The sequence below is a fragment of the Columba livia genome, chromosome 1 (assembly GCF_036013475.1).
Source record: "Columba livia isolate bColLiv1 breed racing homer chromosome 1, bColLiv1.pat.W.v2, whole genome shotgun sequence".
NCBI lineage: Eukaryota > Metazoa > Chordata > Aves > Columbiformes > Columbidae > Columba > Columba livia.
Window position 1 is genome coordinate 101,984,143 of NC_088602.1, and position 19,636 is coordinate 102,003,778.

At 36.6% G+C, this 19,636-nt stretch overlaps 1 protein-coding gene across 21 annotated transcripts in view; it reads left to right on the top strand.

Annotated features, from left to right (window-relative positions):
• Positions 1–19,636, top strand: part of DMD (dystrophin) — a 1,272,535-nt gene that overhangs the window by 258,863 nt on the left and 994,036 nt on the right. The window contains exon 1 of one of the 21 annotated variants that reach the window (XM_065049969.1): positions 15,379–15,393. The exons of the other annotated variants lie outside the window; for them this stretch is intronic. The gene's annotated coding sequence lies outside the window, so the exon portion shown is untranslated. Of the gene's footprint in view, positions 1–15,378; positions 15,394–19,636 lie in introns of those variants that run through there. 21 annotated transcript variants of the gene reach the window in all.

Genomic DNA, 19,636 nt, shown 5'->3' on the forward strand with positions numbered 1-19,636 from the left:
CTGCCCTTGGCGCGACAGCTTCGCAGCCCTTCCCCTAAATGCATCAACTGCTTCTGTGCCAGCCACACAGAATGGTACTTATTCATCTAATTTACTGTGGTGTATTTCACTAACATTATCTGAAAAGGTATTTAGCATGTGCCAAAACTCCATTGATTGCATTATAGTGTGTTTTGCGGGTGGAGGAGTAATTTTAGCCACAAACTGAACCTATTTTGCTTTTTCCTTTAAAATCCATTATCCGCTCAAATTGGATATTTTCTTTTATTTTTAGGAGGCAGTTGTGAATGGCAGCAGTTTACTGTGGGAACATCAGGGTTTTTTCAGGAATCTTTAAAGAAAAATACCTAGCTGTTTAATCAAACTTCATTTTGTTTGCCACCAGTAATTAGCTTCATATACATTTTTGTGTGGGGACAGGTAGGGAAGATAAACTGGTTTTTAAGTTGAGTAATTTTTTTTCCTGGAGTGAGTTTATAGAAATTTGAGATTTTTGAATTCTGTAGTTTGTCATATCTGTGGTGAATTTCATTAGTGGCATGGATTTGAATAGGCAAAATTATGCATGTCTAGCAATTGTATTTCTGTCTTTTTGTGGGCTACTTGATGAAAACAACTCTTTCCAGCAATGACTCCTAGCCATGTTAAGGAGCAACACTATAAACAAATACTGCAGATTGGTTAACCTGTGTTCTGCTGGCGTCAGTTGCTGCATGTCCATAGTACTTACAGAGATCTGGGTTCAAGACAAAAACATCAATTTCCTGCCTTTTATATAGATGATGTTTCTGAATTTGGGTGGAACATTTAATGTCTCTGTGCCTCCGTTATCTAAACAAACGTACTTATTTTCATTCTGCTTCTGATATTTTTTCCTCTAAAGCTACAGGAATTCGGTCTCCATGCATACAATATAAATCATATCCAACTCTGTGTGTGTGTGTGTGTGTGTGTGTGTGTGTTCCTACCTACCAAGGTGTGAATTGCACCTGATTAATTTGATGTGCTGTAATAGAAAGCATATCAAACCTAGAGTTAAGAGTCAGGGGACAAGTTACAGGTATGGTCAATGCTGCATTTCTGTTAGAAGATCCAGATCTACAAATTCTTTCTGGGAGCTGCAGGTAGTAAAAGCTCCCTGAGAAGAACAAGGAGCAGCTGTTAGCTTTGGTTGCTGTATTACTGAAGTTCTACAGTATTTTTGAAAGGAAGCAGTGCATGGTACCAATTCTGCTGTTGTGTCTGTAGGAATGGTTATAGAAGATGTGTTACAATACAAGGTACAGTGTAGGAACTGCTGAAACTGTATTTCGTATTCAGGACTTGTAGATTTATGTATCACAGATGTAGAAAAGGGAATTGTGCTGTATCTGAAGAAAGAATTAGAAATCAAAATGTCTTAAAATCAAGATGCAGTTGCTAATAGTTACTTCAGGCCTGAAGACACTTGACCTAGCCTATGAAAAGTGCTCCTATGTCTGGAAATCTGAAGTACAGGAGACCCTGAAGAAATTCAGCAGGAGAATGTAAATATGTTTAAAAACCAGGTAAATTGCTTTATATAGGGTGTCAGGCAGGGCAGATTCTAATATTGTTCAAATTTTGACATGAGCGATTGCCTAGCCTGAGGTGTTAGCTTCTATAGTGGGTCTTATTTCTGTTGTGCCACTTCTATGGAAGCCGTTTCTGTGTTGGTGAGAAGCATCCTCCCCCACATGGCCCTGGGAAGTTGTCTAGAAGGCCAGAGCACAACTCTTAATTTGGTAAATATAATAGTTCTTCCTCTCAAGCCGATGCAAGCCTGTTGCACAGCTGAATGAGGTTTGGGGCTCCTCTTGAGGTCTGTAAGAGCACCCACAGGCTGGTTGGGGTGGAGAGCAGGTATCTGCCATGCACTGTCTAAAGAGACTTGACACCTGCACCACATATGCTGGGAAACTGGCCTGACTTGCAGACAGCGCAGTGAGGAAATCAAGATGTCGTAAGAATAATCCATCTTGGAAGAAGCTGTTGCCGTCTCCCATGAAATTGCTGTGTGTGCAGCTGCCCGCGATGTGTTTTGCTGTGCAAGGGCTATCAAAGCAATCACTCACTTACGTGCTGACGTATCTGTATTTGGCAGTCTGCAACATCTCAACTTAGTTGGGTTTAAAACATCATAGTCCTGTCCAGTTTGAAACTATTCAGGGTTATTTCACTTGACTTGCCTGTCTTTGCCCTCCCTCTTTCTTGGTTTTAGTGGTCAAGGATATTATTCTTGAAAAATAAGGAAAATGACCATTTTGAGCATTGAATTGATGCCCTGGCCTACTATTTTAACCAACCTTTTAATTACAGCCAATGTAGTGTTGAGATCTTTAAAGTATTTCCATCACCTACTGTGAGAAGCTTTCTGGGTAAAAAAATCCCAAATGTTTAAATCCAGCAAAAGAAATGGCAACTTCCCACCATCTGCAGCAGCCTCTTCTTTTGAAAATATTCACCTTGTAAGTAGGAGTAATTTGTACTCTTCAAAACGGTAGTTAAATCCAAAGTCTAATTCCAAATAAAGAAAATGCAAGGGTTCAGACCTTCTGCTTACTCTTGAAAATAGGATTGACTTTGTATGGCTGGCTTTAATAAAACTCACTCAGCAGGTGTCCTGCCATCATAGCTTAAAAGCTAAGCAAATGTGTTACCTTTACTGCTGCAATCTTTCATTTGTCATGGAAACCGATAGTTAGTGTAATACAAGATAAGTAACTATTTCTTACATGTTTCATTTTACATGCTGTGTGCATACTGTTGACAAAATGTGATTTTTCCAAAGGATAACTTTATTAGATAGCTATTGGCATGGCATTTACATTTTTTCCTAGACCCCTGATACAAGCAAGCACACCTTTTGACTTGTCTTTCCACAGGCAGTGGTGCTTTGTGATCTGGTGAAAGTCAACATTTTCCTTGCTGAAAAGCTTTTGTTCACTGCTTACATTCAAATTTAAAGTATGAGATTCGAAGCAATCATGGGAACTAAGGCAGAACTATCTCAAGGGCTGCCATAATTTCCACTTTCTTTTGCAGTGTAAGACAAAATGATAATAGCTCTGTAAATCTTGATCAATGATTTTTTTTTTTCATATCAAAATGAATTAAGCTGCTTTTCTGCAGTGCTTCTTGTCAGTATCTTCGCAGCTGACAGTTAAACTTAAACTTTAAGTTAAACTTAAAAAAATTACTATCACTAGAAGATTATTGGCATTCTTAAAGGTAAACATTTAAGGGCCTTCTTAAATCCAAAAGCTGTTGTTGCTGCATGCCAGTGAAAGCTTCTCCTACTGACAATAATGGCAGTGTGAAAGTCGATTCAAGAAGAGAAGGCTACCACACAATGGAAGTGACTTCTCTTCTCAAAAATCCATATACACATAGCAATTAAGAGCTTCGACTTTCCTGAGTAGCATGGTAGTAGTTTACTGTCAAACAGATTTATATGTAGAGAAAAGGTGTGCAAAATCACTGCCAATGTGTTTTGCTTTTTTGTTTTGATTTTGTTTGTTTGTTTTCCTGAATGAATAAAACAAGAACATACATTATCTACTAAATTAAGGGCCTCTAAATCTTTGACATTGTTGTTCCTTGAAAATCCCCAGATAAATTAACACCAAGTTACTGACACACCTTCAGGTAAGGCACCAAGATTTCTGCTTATAAATCAAAGTCTTTCTGTCTGGAAATTAATGTACATATTGAAAATCAAAGGAAATTAAATTTTCAAGCTATAATGGATATTGTTGAAAATACCACATGGAGCTGATGTCATGATCATATTTCCCACATGTATATTTGCAGCAGCATGAGTAGATTTTTGAATAAGCATGCTGCTTGATCCATACCTGACCCTATGAAATAAAACTGATTCATCATATAAAAGCTTTTAAAATTTGGCATTTCCAGCTAACAAGCCCATAATCCTATTGAGACCTTCAATATGCCTAATTGCAAGATAGGACAGTTCTCGGTACTGGAGACAATAAATTATTCAGGATGGTTTTAGTACTGCTTATGCTTTGAATGAGTTTCCACAGCTGGACCCCTGCAGTCTTAAAAGTCTGTATTCATAATAAGTGAGGTTTCTGCAATGTGTTTTCAATATATTTTCATGATTGCATTTTCTTGGGTTTTGAGTTGGATTTTAGCATTCTTTCTTTCAGTTCAGTCTAAAACAAAACAAAAAAATTAGAATCTATTTTTCTTTGAAGACGCTCAGTTAAAAGGTGCAAACTGAGGCTACTTGGACACCATGTGCTTTATATTTCCAGCCTGCTAGTGGCTTTTCACATTGAGTATTTCAGTGCATGATGCTTCTATAAACAACATAGTTGGTTTGGTAGACGATCTTCAAGTTTTTTAGAGGAATTATTTGAAGTCATTGATAAAGTAAAAATACATATATATATATATTTATAGAATAATGTCATATTTCTACTCACTGTTGAACTTTTTTTGGTGTATTGTTATAACCATAGTAAGAAGATGCAAGTTAGTGGAGTTGATAAAATGATGGAGAGTGTATTCAAATGGCAGTTGTGCACTGACTTCATCTGCAATGTCAGCCTGACAATAGCTTTTCTGGTTGCCTTGCTGAGGACAGCTGCTCTGTTTTCCATGGGTCTTCTCACTTTGCAAATTCTTGTTTGCTAATACATAAAGTTTGGGAACTGTGCTACTTTTTTTGTTGTGAAAGCTTTGCCAAAAGAAATTCTAAACTGTTGTATTAGATGACTATGTAGTCTCCTTTAAAGTATTTTCATATACAAGGGAGCAATTTAAACTGATTTGGAGAAGATGCCAAGCACCAGGATTTATGTGGGAATGTCGCAAGTGACAAGCCTTCCCTAATGAATTGCTTCGAAAGAAAAGTACCACCTGTCTGACATTATTCCAGACTTAGTTAATTACCCCGTATCACTTCTGACAACTGCAGAAAAATCAGAGACTGATATTTATGACCTCTAATCTGAAGAGTTATTTCCATCTTGATGTTGTTTTAATCAAATAGCACAAGGTCTCAGTATTACCAAGTCACAGCTGTCAATCAAGAGGTTTTCATTCTGCATGACAGCTCCAGATTATTTTAATGAGTATTGTTGCTTTCACTCCCATTAAAAAGTGTGACAGTTTTAGTGTCAGGGTTTTTTTGTGTTGTTTTTTTCTTTTCAGTAATATTTCCTTAAAGAGAAGATCTAAGTTTTCAGTAAGCATGCATATGAAGTGTCACAGGTTTGTTCTTTTCTCCTATAGGATTGTAAAATAAATGCAAAACAACCCCTTTTCCTCCCAAACCTTCTGCATATATGAGAATGGTAAGGAAATATAGAATTACTTAGAGTACAGGTCTAGCCTCTTAAAATTTTACCTGATTTGTGAACAAAATTATTTCTGATCACAATTTTAACCTTTTTTTTTTTTTTCCCCTGAAACCATTTACTACTATTTAAAGTTCTTTTTTTACATACTTGAAAAATATCTCTCACCCTGGAATATTTTATTTAGAAGTATAAATGGTCCTGTGATAAAATGAATAATTAATTGAGTCTAACTATATTTGAAATGATCGGAAAAGGGTGTATGTGTCTCTATGGCAACTTTCCATTCTATAATGTTTCTTCTTAATGTGAAAGTTCAAGAAAGTCTATACTTAAATAGTTGAGGATAAATTAGGAAGATGTCCCAAATGTAAAGTCTATCATGGATTGTGAGGCATCTGGTATTTGTTGTAGAAATGAACACAAAATTTTCTTGAACTTGTAATGCCAGCAGCCAGGAAAGGCTACATTTGATGATACTTGTGCAGTTGTTGATTTTTCCCATTGTTGCTGTACAATTGATAAAGCCTTTAAGTGCACAGTGACGTAGTGGTGCTTATTCCCATATAAGCTCAATGTTTCACAAACATTGGTCAGTCTGTTTTTCACTCTGTGTGCAAGGTAATATGGCATTAATATCTCGGTTCAACGCATTAAAAGCCATGGCACAGAGCTTTCAAAGTTAGAAGTATACGTTAAATTTGGGATCCATCTTGGAGGCAGCTGCAATCAGTTCTTCAGAGCTATTAGTGCTGTGGCTTTAAATGTTTTTAGGGCATAATTTTGTGGTAGATGTGGTGTGGGTATGTGTCTTTGTTATCAGCTGTGCTTGTAATTGTTGCCACTGGGGTTAAATTCATAAGAATTTGGCTCTCTCTCAATAGACTGACCACTGAAATGGGCCAAAAATATTCCTGAGGGTAATCTTTTCTAGACATTTGACAACACAGGATGAGTGTGAGCCCCTCCTGCCTCACTACCTCTGTGTGCATCAGCTCACCGATCTGGGTCCTGCTCCAGGTTCTTGCTCTGGGAGATCTAGTTTCTTCTCCATGGATTTTCATCAAACATAAGTTCAATTAATTTTCAAGACAACTTGTGTGGTTTTGTGGTTTTGGTTTTTTAGGTTTTGGGATTTTTTTGTTTGTTTGTTTTTGGGTTTTTTTTTGGAGAATGGTGGCCTAGCCTGTGTGGCAAGATGTTTGTTCCTTGGTTCTTCAATGTGTCTCATGGTATTTCTTCTATTTTTAGCTCACTTTCCAGGACCGTTATAACCTTTTGTTCCAAACTGTTGTGTGTTCACAGAATCACAGAATGTTAGGGATTGGAAGGGACCTCAAAAGATCATCTAGTCCAGTCCCCCTGCCGGAACAGGAACACCTAAATGAGGTTACACAGGAAGGCATCCAAGCAGGTCTTGAATGTCTCCAGAGCAGGAGACTCCACAACCTCCCTGGGCAGCCTGTTCGAGTGCTCTGTCACCCTTACTGAGAAGAAGTTTCTTCTCAAATTGAAGTTGAACCTCTTGTGTTCCATTTTGAACCCATTATCACTTGTCCTATCACTGGTTGTCACTGAGAAGAGCCTGGATCCATCCTCATGACACTCACCCTTTATATATTTGTAAACATTGATAAGGTCTCCCCTCAGTCTCCTCTTCTCCATGAAGAGACCCAGCTCCCTCAGCCTTTCCTTGGAAGGGAGATGCTCCACTCCATCGATCATCTTTGTTCATCCACCAGGACTCCCAAGTTCCTTTCCCCTACGCTGCTCTCTAATAGGTCGTTCCCCAACTTGGAACCTTGAACCTGGAACCTGGGGTTATTCCTACCCAGATGCAAAACTCTACACTTGCCCTTGTTATATTTCATTCAATTTTTCAACTCTGCAGCCTGTCCAGATCTCTGGATAGCAGCACAGCCTTCTGGCATGTCAGCCACTCCTGCCAGCTTGGTGTCTTTAGCAAACTTGCTGACAGTTCACTCCATTTCCTTGTCCAAATTGTTGATGAACTTATTGAATAATACAGCCCCCCGTACTGATCCTTGAGGCACTCCACTAGATACAGGTTTCCAACTAGACTCCGCCCCATTGACCACGACTCTCTGGCTTCTTCCCTTCAGCCAGTTCACAGTCCATCTCACTACCTGATCATCCAGACCACACTCTGTCAGTTTAGCTGCAAGGATGCTGTGAGAGACCATGTCATATGCTTTACTGAAGTCAAGGTAGACCACATCCACCACTCTGCCATCATCTGTCCACCTTGTTATGTCCTCATAAAAGGCAATGAGGTTGGTCAAGCACAACTTCCCCTTGGTGAAGCCATGTTGACTGCCCCTAATGACTCTCTTATCCTTGATATGCCCTGAGATAGCACCAAGGACAAGTTGTTCCATGACTTTCCCAGGGATGGAGGTGAGGCTGACCAGTCTGTAGTTACCCAGGTCCTCATTCTTGTGCTTTTTGAAGACTGGAGTGACATTTAAATGTTTTCCTCCAGTCCTCAGGCATCTCTCCTGTTTTCCAAGACTTGGCAAAGATGATGGAAAGTGGTCCAGCAATGACCTCAGCCAGCTAAGTGTTTGAAAGAAGTGCTGGAAGAGAGAAGTAGCAGAAGGCCATGGGCCACACTTTCTTTGTTAACTGCAATAGGAACCAGTAAAATTTATGAAAAAAGGAAAAGCCTTTTTTTCCTCACCATTTCCTGGTGCGCTGCCTGGTACTGAAATACAGTTGCCAGGTTCTTCTGATGACTGCAACTTCTCCCAGTTTAGGTATTTTTCTTCCCCTCTCTCCTGTCACAGTGACTGCAAAGGATGTGTCCAAACCAGGCACACTGAATTTCCCTGTGACTCCATAGACACATTGATGCTTTTCAAGGAAATAGCTGTAAGTCTAATATTTTTGACAAGAAAAAAATCTTTTTTCTAGTCTGACTCTCAAAAATGGCTAAAGTGTTCTTAAGTCTAACTTTTAAAATTAGAAGTAAAAATATAAGTGTAGAAATTTCAGCCTGACTAGGCAATGTTGGATAAAAGGAATAGAATGGAAACCTCATGATAGTGTCAGTGACTTCTAAATAGGTCTTATACAATCAATCATGTTCAAATTAGCCATACTTTTGGGGCATTTATACCTTTACAAAGGAGAATCTTAATCTCCTTCATAATGACTAATAAATCAAGACTAACACCATTTGCTTTGAGTTGGACAAGGCAGCTGAAATAAAGAATTTAAGTGGCTCAGCTTGTACTCTGTATTGTAGCAGGAACAATTCAGATATTAAGATTTTGTTTTTTCTAACTGAAAAAATAATCATCTCCTATAATAATGTTATTCCAGTACAATTACTCATAGTTCCACAGCAACTGGAAGGGAAATTGGTGTAAGCTGTCCTGTATGCTGCTTCTGGATGGAAATGTGATCAATCCTTTTTGGCCTTTCACATGAATCCTTATCACCTCTATGATCACTTCAAGCATGGAACATGCATCTCAAAGAGGGTGGGTGCAAAAGTGAAATTTGCATCAGAGAAATCCGCTATATCTCATGAAGTGGGACAGCTAGCTAGTATTTGCTAATGTCCTCTATAGTCAGGCTTGTTGAAAGTTGTTAGAACAATAGCTGCAAACAGCTGTTGCACCAGGAATCTTGGAAGCTATTTCAAACTTATCTTTATAGTTCCTGCACTATTTCACAAAAATATTTGGATGTGGTTCAGATAAGGGGAACCTACCTTCTTATTTATACAACTAATACAACTGGATGGTGTTAGTAATCCGTCATGTTTCTTAGTATGCTGGTGATGTTATCATAGACTTCCAATATTATGTGACTTGCTGTGTATCTCTTCTTTATGTTCTTCAGTTTGTGTTTTCAAGAAATCAGGTTTGCTCTGTCTGCCAATATAGCTAATGTTGTTTTATAGTGAGAGAAACTTACTGGAAATATAAGTTCATTGAATCAATAGCCTGGAAAAAGACTATTTAGGTTAGTTTTGACTTCTTTTTTTTTCTAAATGTGATGATTAATGTGAAGTGAATGACAATTTAGAGAGAGTCTTTAGGACGGATGTACTCTGGATAACAAAAGTAAAGAGATTCTAGAGTTGCTACTTCTGTTTTCTTGTAAAAACTATGCAAATTTGGATTTCCATCCTTTCCTCAGGTGGCAAAGCAATCATTTACACTTTCCTGACTTTTGTGGCCAGTCTTGGAGAAGGTTTCCTGTGGGTTAGTTGGCTTGGTGAAGTGGCTGCTCAGCTATTACTTATTTTGCAGAAAACAATAAAGTGACTTCTTCAAATTCGGTAGTAAAGAGGTTCTCCTTCCAACAGCAGGTGTTGAGCTATAATTGGCCATAACAATGTCATGTTTTGCTTGGAGACTTTGAGAGGATAACAAAGCTATTTTCTACAAGTACAAGTTGGCTTTTATTACAAGGGAGAACTCCAAACCAGGTCAGGGTGGTCACAGAAGTAGTGGCTTATTTTCCTGGGTGAAATCAATTAGCTTCCTTGACTTCAGAGCTTGTATTTCAGTGTAAAATACTCTGCTATGTGAAGGCACTGGAAAATTGATTGACATAAGTAAGTTAATTAAAAACAAACAAACGAACAACAGCAACAACAACAAAAAAACCCCCACAACTCTGGAGCTTTATTCTGTGATTCTGTGTTTCAGTAATTTGCAAAACAAACATACAGAGCAAGCAACTTGTTTTTTTATTATGAGTAATTTTGTCATAAAGTCTAGCTTTGGGCTACATAAAAGGTAATGAGTGACCCTGCAATTCTAGTTCTTTGTTGGTTTTTAAATATCACTTAGGACACGATTGCTGTACCCTCAGATATAAGGACAGTGTCAAAAATCTGTGGAATGAAAATACTGAATAAGCTGCGCTCCATAAGGTACAGACAGGACACTGAACTATAAATAGCAATGTCTTTGTTTATACAATTCAGAGCAACAGTGTAGTAGTGACTTGCATTCAAACTGTATTTTCCTTCATTACAATGATGAGGTTTTTAGTTTGCATCTCTGAGCATTACTTTCAAAGTATCATTTTCTGTGTCTAAAGACACACAAGAATCTGAAGTGAAGTAGCTATCCAAACATGAGTTATATTTGTGGTTTACTTTTAAAAGTTGTGTGGTTTCTTACATCGTTACTACAAGTTCACATGAGAGGCAGGTGGAAACAGGCCACTCTGGCAGATCCTACCAGTGTTTCTAGCTGAGCCTGTAGAAGACATGGTCCAGGTCCAGACGTGCCACAGCTTGCTTCGGCAGAGGGGTTTCCTCCTTTCTTCTGAAATTCAGTGTCTACAATGACAATGGGATGGGAGCTGACTTTCTACCCATTCCTATCATAGAGTGCAGAGTAATGATAGCATCCTGAATGTCTGGGATAAATAACAACTAAATCTGATTGAGTGCTTCTTTCCTGCATCCAGAATTCGATTTTGAAAGGAGGAGGAAAAAGTTGAACTAAAACCAGACTGAATGACAATAAGTGCTGAGAACTTGCAGCCAGATTTAAGAGCCACTTGTAGATTACTGCTGTGCTTTAGGAATCCAAGGTTGCCCAGCCCCTAGTAAGCAGGGTCTTCTTTCTGGTGTTTCCTGTGAGGACTGTTACCCTGCAAGAGTCCACAGGGACACAAGTTCTTCATTGGTGTGACAGAGGTGCGTAGGAGTTTGGGTATCTACCCAATGCTGGATGGCAGAAGAAGTTGATGGATGTTGTGTCTTAAGGGCAGAGTGAAAAGGCAGTAATTAGTTATCTTCCAAAGACAAAAAGGGAAAAAAGTCCAGGGCGTTTCCAGTCATTGAACCATGCTGTCTCATGGACCCTGTTGTACAGCAGAGGGTAACAAGAGGTTGTTACTGTTCATCCAACTGTATTCATAATTCTTTGGTATGGCAGTAATATGGAATGAACCCCTAGAAAATGGGGCTGCACAAATATAACACAGTAAATTATTCTTCCTTCTTTCTTTCTTTCTTTTTTTTTTTTTTTGACCCTAGACATTCTAAACAACATCTTCAGTACTGCAAAAGTCCTGTGATGATACTACTCAGAAAGATAATTCAGTAAATAAAACTTAAAACTACTTTCATACACCCTTCTGTGGGATTGCACCAGCACTCATTTACTTGGAGAATATGAATATCTAATCAAATGTATTCAGTGGATTAAGCAAAAATTACTAGCATCATTTTAAATTTTAAAATTTGTTATGCATCTATGTTTTTCCGTGCTTTGTGTCTTCATGCACCTGCATAGATATCTTTTAGTCGGCCAAGCCATGACTAGAAGAAAATTGATGTTCATTTATTTACAGTAAAAGTAAGACTTGAGTATGATTTTTTTATCATTTCAGTTCAAATATTCCTTCTTAATGTTAAAACATAAATTTTGAAGACTAAGATTACTCGTTAAACTCTGGAAAGGAGGGAAAATAAAATCTAGATGGAACAAAAAAAATGGCTGCAGAAAAACTGAAATGTAACTAAGAATATTAGCATGTTTTTAAAAGTTTGAAACATACCTGTTCATTTTTATTTATGAAGAAGATATCATTTCTTGATATTTCTGAATTTGTTGATGCATGACTTTTATAGAAGCCTGCTTCTACTAGAGATTTGGTCACAGTTGGTTTGTAGATTATTAACGTATATGCCTTGAAGATACTGGAAATTATTGTTTACTATGTAGAATAATCTTTAATGTAATTAATTGAATGCCATGGAAACAACGTGTCTTTCTTTCCTTTCATGTGTTGTTTTTATGCTACACCAAAAAAATCTTTGCAGAATGTTAGTAATGTGTCTGAAAGTTTGGAAGAATGTTATTTCAAAAGAATATGGATTCAAGAGGCATTTCAGTCCAGTTGTATTTGTAGAGGTACCATTGGACAGAAGACTTTTATCTGATCTCTCAAACCTTTTCTTTAAAGGAGTATTATTGTCCTGGAAGCCTAACATGCAGCTTTATTTTGTTGTTTTTAAGGAATTAGGAGTGTCTGACTTCATATGAACAAATTCTTCTGTCATGATCTCATATCTGATGTTTGACTAATTGTCTCTGCAAAGTTGAATCTTACAGGTCTTTACCTCAGCTAGTTTTATTGGGGCTTCCTCTCCTTTCCAATAGATGTAAAGCAGCTTGGATTTTATTCCAAATGGTTGTTTCATTTTATTTTTTTCTAATTGTGTAGAAGTATCTTTGGAAAAGCTGCAAATACATTGTTGATATTTAACCATGACAGATTTTGTATGTTTTCTCTGATGGTATAATCCAATGAGAAGCTGCAGATCAACCTTTTTTCATAGAAAATTTCTAAATTCAACTAATTACATTGAATGTCAGCTCTAATTGGGCCTGGAAAAGGAAGCACTTTGGGAATGGGGTAAAAAGAAACTGTAATTATTTAGCATACTCTGATAGAGCCCTGCAAAAGGAACTAAAGAAGCAGAGAGATGCTGCTATGGTAATACACATGCTAAATATGCATAATTTTATAATAGCAAGTATGGTCATGAATTGCTGGAAGCAAAAGGTTACAGACAGCGAAGGCAATCTAGTTTTCAGTGTATTTTTTTCACTCCTTCTTAATATTTTAGATTACTTGACCTGTAAGGTATTAGCATTCCAAGTTTTAGTGTAATGAGCAACACAGGACATCTGTGAAATCCATCTGCTTGGTTGCTCTTCATTTTCAGAGGTTCACCTTGTGTTTCTCTATAGCAGGATGGCAAAAGATGAGCATGTATAGCCTGTGTGATTGTGAAATACAGATTTATGAAATGGTTTCAAATTGCATGTGGAAGTCTTAATTCCCCCTAATCTTGATAGTCTTACATAGAACCCGACGGTTTTAAAAGATTGTGTTTCTTCATTGGAAACAACTTTAAAAAGGAACTGAGGAGAACATTGGAAAATATTCTTATAGAAGTATGGACTTTATATATAGACTTCTGTTTTTGCCCAGACAAACAAGTTTTAGTAGAGGGCGGTTCCTTAAAAAATAAACCACCACACTGAGCAGACAGCTGATTCAGGGGATGTGACTTCCTGACTTGGAGTGAGGCGCATGTGTAGCTTGTTCAGATAAGCAGATCTGTAGGCATTTTGGGTCCTGGAAAAGCTCCAGCTTTCTCTTTGACTTCCTTCAGTTTCCTCCTGTGTAGGAGTGTCATTGGTTTAAAGTGAACAGAAAACTCACAGGCTTTTGTAATGATCATCAGATCTGAGGAGCTTGCATTTATTTGTGTAGGATAAATAACAGTAAGAAGAGTTTGCAATAAATCTGGACCTTTTTCACTACTGAATAATTTCTTTTTTTTTTCTGTGCCCGGATTCCTTCAGGCACCCAGAGCTCAATACCAGGTGAGAGCTCTCAGAGTTGTGTGATCTCCAGCTATTTGCTAAGGAGACCATAAAGTTCATACAAAAATGTTTTTAGTGTAATTGCAAACACTGGTGAGAAACTACGTGTTTTCAAGACACCTAAAGAAAATAAACTCTCTTGCGAATGTCTGTTGAGTTCTCTGAAGTATAAACAGCGAGTGGGAAGAAACTTTTTGAGAATTTAAAGCTTGTGTATCCAAGAAGAGTATGTTTTTCAAAGACATATATCAGTGACAGAAAAACTTTTAAAAAATACTTTGTAAATTATTTTTAATAAAACATTCATTCAATTTTAACTTCAAAATTATATTTGAAATATTTTCTGCACACTTGAATTCTATTAAATAAAGTAGTTCATCAGTATCTGTTGCAAGTATATGGATACAGTTTAACCCTAATTCTTAAATTTTTATGCTAATAATAGTCTCAGCTAGGACAAGAGACTGAATAGGCACAGAAGTGTAAATATCTGCAGTCATTTGAAGCAGAAAGACATCACTCTGAGAGATGTAATACATACTGATGGTGAAGATGGACCTGCTTAATAAATAAGGAGTTTTAAAAGATCCACAAACCAAGATTTTATTCTGTTTTCCTTTCAAAGTTTGCGTGATACATGGATTACTTCTGAAAAAGTGGCTGTTTTCTTTTTGTATATGTAATTTTGCAGAATAAATATATTTTCTAACCATGTGAAAACAAATACTATCTTCTGGTTAAAAACTAATATAAATATATATGTATATATATCAAAACTAATATAAATATATATGTATATATATCAGGAATGTGTACTGCATAGTCTGTTTTAAATAATGCTGAAAGCCTGCAGTCCTAGCAGCACAGATGGCTGTGTAGCTTCATAATTCTCAATCTTTTTCTCTTTAATAAAGATATCATGTGTTTATTGATGACACGGTACCAAAGTGATACTGGTGCATCATATCTACATATTTGTTGTTGTAAATCAGTGCAGCAAATTAATCACCATAATAGTTCTTAATTTTTGGAGATATAATATGACAGGTTTTAACATAGGGAGCCAAATTCTGTTCTCTTTCCATATTGCATGAACTGAAATTATTCACTTAGTTTCACTAAGATGATTTCAGACGTATTGGAAACAAAGTTAGACAAAATAAGGGCACAATAAGTTCTGCCTCCACTTAAAAAATGCAGTTCATAAAGGCTGAATGAATGGGGATGCTTTATGTTTAGGAAAAATAGCTACTTAGTAAGTAATTAGTTACAAGGTTGCTATTTTTGGCACTGTTAAATTGTATATATCTGCTTAAAATGCTGCACTTAGCTTTTGCAGGTCTTTGTTTATAAACAGATTATGAAATTGTTCAACATATTAATCATCCACAATTACTCAAATTTCAGTGAATAATTATTAACATATCGAGGACTTGCAAATATTTGTAGTTCTCAGTACATATTTTGAAATTACCAGTAGTATTTCCTCATCTCAAAGTCAGTTTTGGATTAACCAGCATATTATGTATTTACAATTAGGTTTCAGAGCTACATTTTAAGCTGGAGAATTCAACTGGAGTTTTATACACACAGAAGATGCAAAATTGAGGTTTTTACCTGACTCCATCAGGAACATTTGTAATAGCAAGGTTTGTGTTTCATCAGATTCAAGTTTTGAATTGGAATGAATATTTATGTTACCTGTTTCAATATGACCGATACCTTAGCAATTAGTGTTCATCTCTTGATTGATATGCTATCTAGTGGCATCTCAGAGTAAAACTAAACTTCTTGCAGATCTTGGGCAATTTTCTATTTGTTGGTTGATTGAGACCAATTGTGTGAAGGCCCCTGGCTTTTATTTTTCACTGGAGATCTAAGTGAAACAAACTGCTGTGAACCAAAGATCATGTTACTCCTGTCTACTCAGGGAAAGGTGTGGTCCTTTCTAGCCAGCTCAAGGAAAGAGCTTTACAGAACAAAGCAACAGCTGGGCCTCTGCTCTTGTTCCACTGCTCCCTTGCTTTCTGATGGGCTGTACTGCAGGAGAATCCTCCTGTGAACAGTGTTTTGTCTTGCTAGAACCCTTAATGCATGTGGTAATAAACCCAGATAATTTAGCCTGAGTCGAAATCTAGCACATATGGCTTAGAGAAGGTTTAGTTGGTGATCTGCCTATGGCAAATTGGACCTTATCGCTAGCTCTGCTTTGTATTGTCCTGATATATATATATATGTGTGTGTGTGTATAGAAAGAGACATTTATAGAGAGAGAGATATTTAGATATATAGATATTGAAAAAGAAAATGTTTGCATCACTTATCACTTATTGGTGAGTAAACAAACATATTTTAAGTAGGTTAGTTTTTGCTACCATTTCTTAGGATTTCAGAAACGGACCTTTGTCGTATTTAGTAGTATGCAACGCCTGTGCAAAAATGTGCATTAAATGGTTAGGCAGTGACTCTTGTATCTTATCTGTTTATTTGCCCTTTTTGCAAAAGGAAGCAAGAGCAGTCATACCTCATTATGAAAGCTTGGGGTGTAGAGAGACTAGTAGAGTGATACAGCAAATATGGTTGTGTTTGTTTTAATGTGATCAATTAATGATACTTGTCCTTGGTAACTATTAGCATATAAAGTATATTGGAATTAAGTATGTTGCTTTTCTGCTAGTTAGGAAGGAGAGTATTACAGAAAATAAAGTATCTAAAATAAATGGAAAAACAAACAAACAAACAACTATGATGTCAAGAAACTTCACTACTTTTTAATATTCTTTTGGAGTTTTGCAAGGAGCTTAGGATACTTAACTCTTCATTCTAACTGTATTAAGCAACTAATTGGATAGACTGGACAATTTCATTGTATTAATTAAAAGTAATAATGGTACTCTTTATTCAAACAAGAGATAACATCCGAATCAATAGATGGTTTTCTTACTTGCTACAAAGGAACAAATTGTATTTCCAGCAATTCCTCTCCTTAATAGCAATTCTATAGATGAATTCACCTTTTGACTAGGGGTGCTTCTGTGCATTTAATTAATGAACCAGCATAGCCTTACAGAGTCTTTTATGCACCTCTGTTAATAACTGTTCATGTAAATTAAGAACAAGGTGTCTTGTCCTCATCTAAATTTTTAGTAAAAAAACAACCAAACAAACAAACCCAGAACAACCACAAACATGTTTTTTTGTACATCTTTCCCATTAATGCAAAAGCATTTTTCACTTCAGATGTGAATAAGTGGCTATGACAGCTACATCAGAGTATCAGGGGGCTCTGGGACCAACAGCCATGCTACTCGCTGTTTCAGAAGGCATTTCATGAGTAGCAAGAGAACACGATCTTTCTAACCTGGGAGGAAGAGCAGCATACCAAATCTATAGTATGTTTCCTTTCATATTATCTTCATTTAATGAGTTGTTTGTACATGTCAGTGGCATAATCAGTCTGATTTTGGATCAGTCTGGATTCCATTATCATCTAATTGTAGATTTTGGGAGAAGGACAACAGAGATATCAGCATGCCAGTCCACCTTGTAGCGAATGAAAGTGGGTGGTCTTGTTTTGGGTACTCGATAAGTCAGCTGTGGTTCTGTGTGGAATACCTTTTGGGTGGTGAGAGTTCTTGTCACCCTGTGCATGGTGTTTTAAATTTAGACCTGGCAGTGCTTACATGGCTTTTCTCTTACAGGAACAGCAACTTTTCAGCGGGGTGCAAAACATAAAGCAAGAGACACTGTGTTGATAGTGTTAAAGGTGGTGGAGGGTTAACACTTGTGTTAATACAATGTGTGCATAAAGTGCTTATGAATTGTTGCAAGCTATAAGGTAAATGGTCAGGCATTTTCAAATAATTTCTGCTGGGATTACATTTGCAAGGTCACCCAAAAGTCCGGATTGGTGGGGTTCATTACTTCGAATATTTGTTGATAGTTACCTATTTCATTATGGGTCTCCTATACCTTCTATATACATCTTGAAGAAAAACGTAGAGGCACTAATTAAGTAGTTTGCCAAAGGAAAATCAGTGATAGGAAAGGTATATGAGATACACAGACTATGGCCTTTGTCACATATAACAACTCTCAGAAATGCAGTTAATGCATTTGAACCACTAAGCCTAATTGTGGTTCATAAAGTGAAGATGATAGCGAGTAATAACATTAAAAAAAGAAAGCTGCAATCAAATATACAGTATAAAAGTTAAAAACAGCTGCTTACACATATAGGTCAAAGTTTATGCTCTTAGATTAAATCATCGATTAAGGAACAAGAACCACATTTAATGCTCACTTTAGTATCATTAGAATTGAAAATGATATTCATAAATATTTATAAGTGAGAACACTTCTTGCTTGAAGAGTTTAATACAAATCTTCTAACATCATTGGATGTATGTGCCATCTTTAAGAAATATACAGAAAGCTACATTAGTGTATCAATAATACAGAGATGTGGCTGCTTGAACACTTGCTGAAATGAAGACCATATGCATGATTATTTTGCTTCTATCACAGTCACACAGTGCTCTGATACACCCGAAAGTCAGAAGTTGCCACAAAAACTTTAAGCATGTATATATATATGTATACATGTGTGTGTGTGTGTGTTCAAATTGGTCCCTTGTGTAGTCACTTAAGATACATTTTACTGCAAAATACTACTAAATTTGAATGTGGATGCATTTGAAAATTACTTTATGGTGGTTTATTTATTGTTCGTGATTTACTTTGTTGGTGTCTGTGTTTTCACAGTGTTCTGAATGTGCATAGAAAATCTGTGTTAATTAACAATCAGTATGTCTAGCTGAATTCCAGTTTTGCAGAATTAAAATTAATTCACCTTCTGTTTTTCATCTTTGTATCATTGTATGGTATAAGCATGTGTACAAAATGTTAATACCTGGAATCTTTTTTTGGCAGTAATAATTCATTCTCAGTAATAATTCATTCTGTAAAGTAATATCCAATCTCAACTCATAAACTTGTAGAATGATTACAGTTCTGACAAGGCTTGCAGTAAAAAGCAAAGCCAGGTTTTGAGTGTTTTTCTTTGCTGCTCTCACTGCAATCCTAGTAACTATATTACTTAGGAAAGTATAGAAATATTTTCAAAGCTGTAAAGTTCTATGGAGATTAATAGCTTGGGAAAGCTATTAAGCTTTACAAACTGATAGTGGACAATAATTCTCTCATTTGTTTATTTCTTAGCATTATTATTATACTCACTGCAGCTATTTCAATCTAGGTTGCTTAGTCTGCCAAGACTGTAATCCTCACTAATGATATGTAGTAATCCAGCAATGTGCAGCATTTCAAGCAATGGCACTGCTTTTCCCACTCCTTCCAATCAGGAAGGTGACTTGTGAACTTGTGATACCTATGAAACAGGAAACTACTCTTTATTTTTTTCTTTCAAAGTTTAAATATACAGCAGGTTCCCCTGTGTGTCTGTGGTTCTAACAGAGCCTTAAACTGTGGGAGTGCTGGGGAGAAGGTCTTCACAGTGCAGTATGTTGAAAAGTAGGTGTACATCTGTTCCATTTTAAAATAAAAACCAGCCGATCTTTAAATGCTGGCCTTAAATCAAGTGCGTTTAAAGAAATCACCAATAAAAAGGAAGACTAATTAACTGTTTCTCTTTCTGAGACTTAACTTCTGATGATAAACTGTCATACAGGTTGGTTGAATGTTATGTCATTAAATTAATTCTCATGTTTTTTGTGAGGTTTATGTGGTACAAGCCAATGATGACAGTGAAAAATATTACAAAAAATATAGCAAAAAGCATTAAGCTAATAGAAATAAAAACAGCTAGTGTTTTTCTGACTATTTGCTATTCATAGTGAATATGAAAATTTCAAATATCCGTCTAATTGTGTG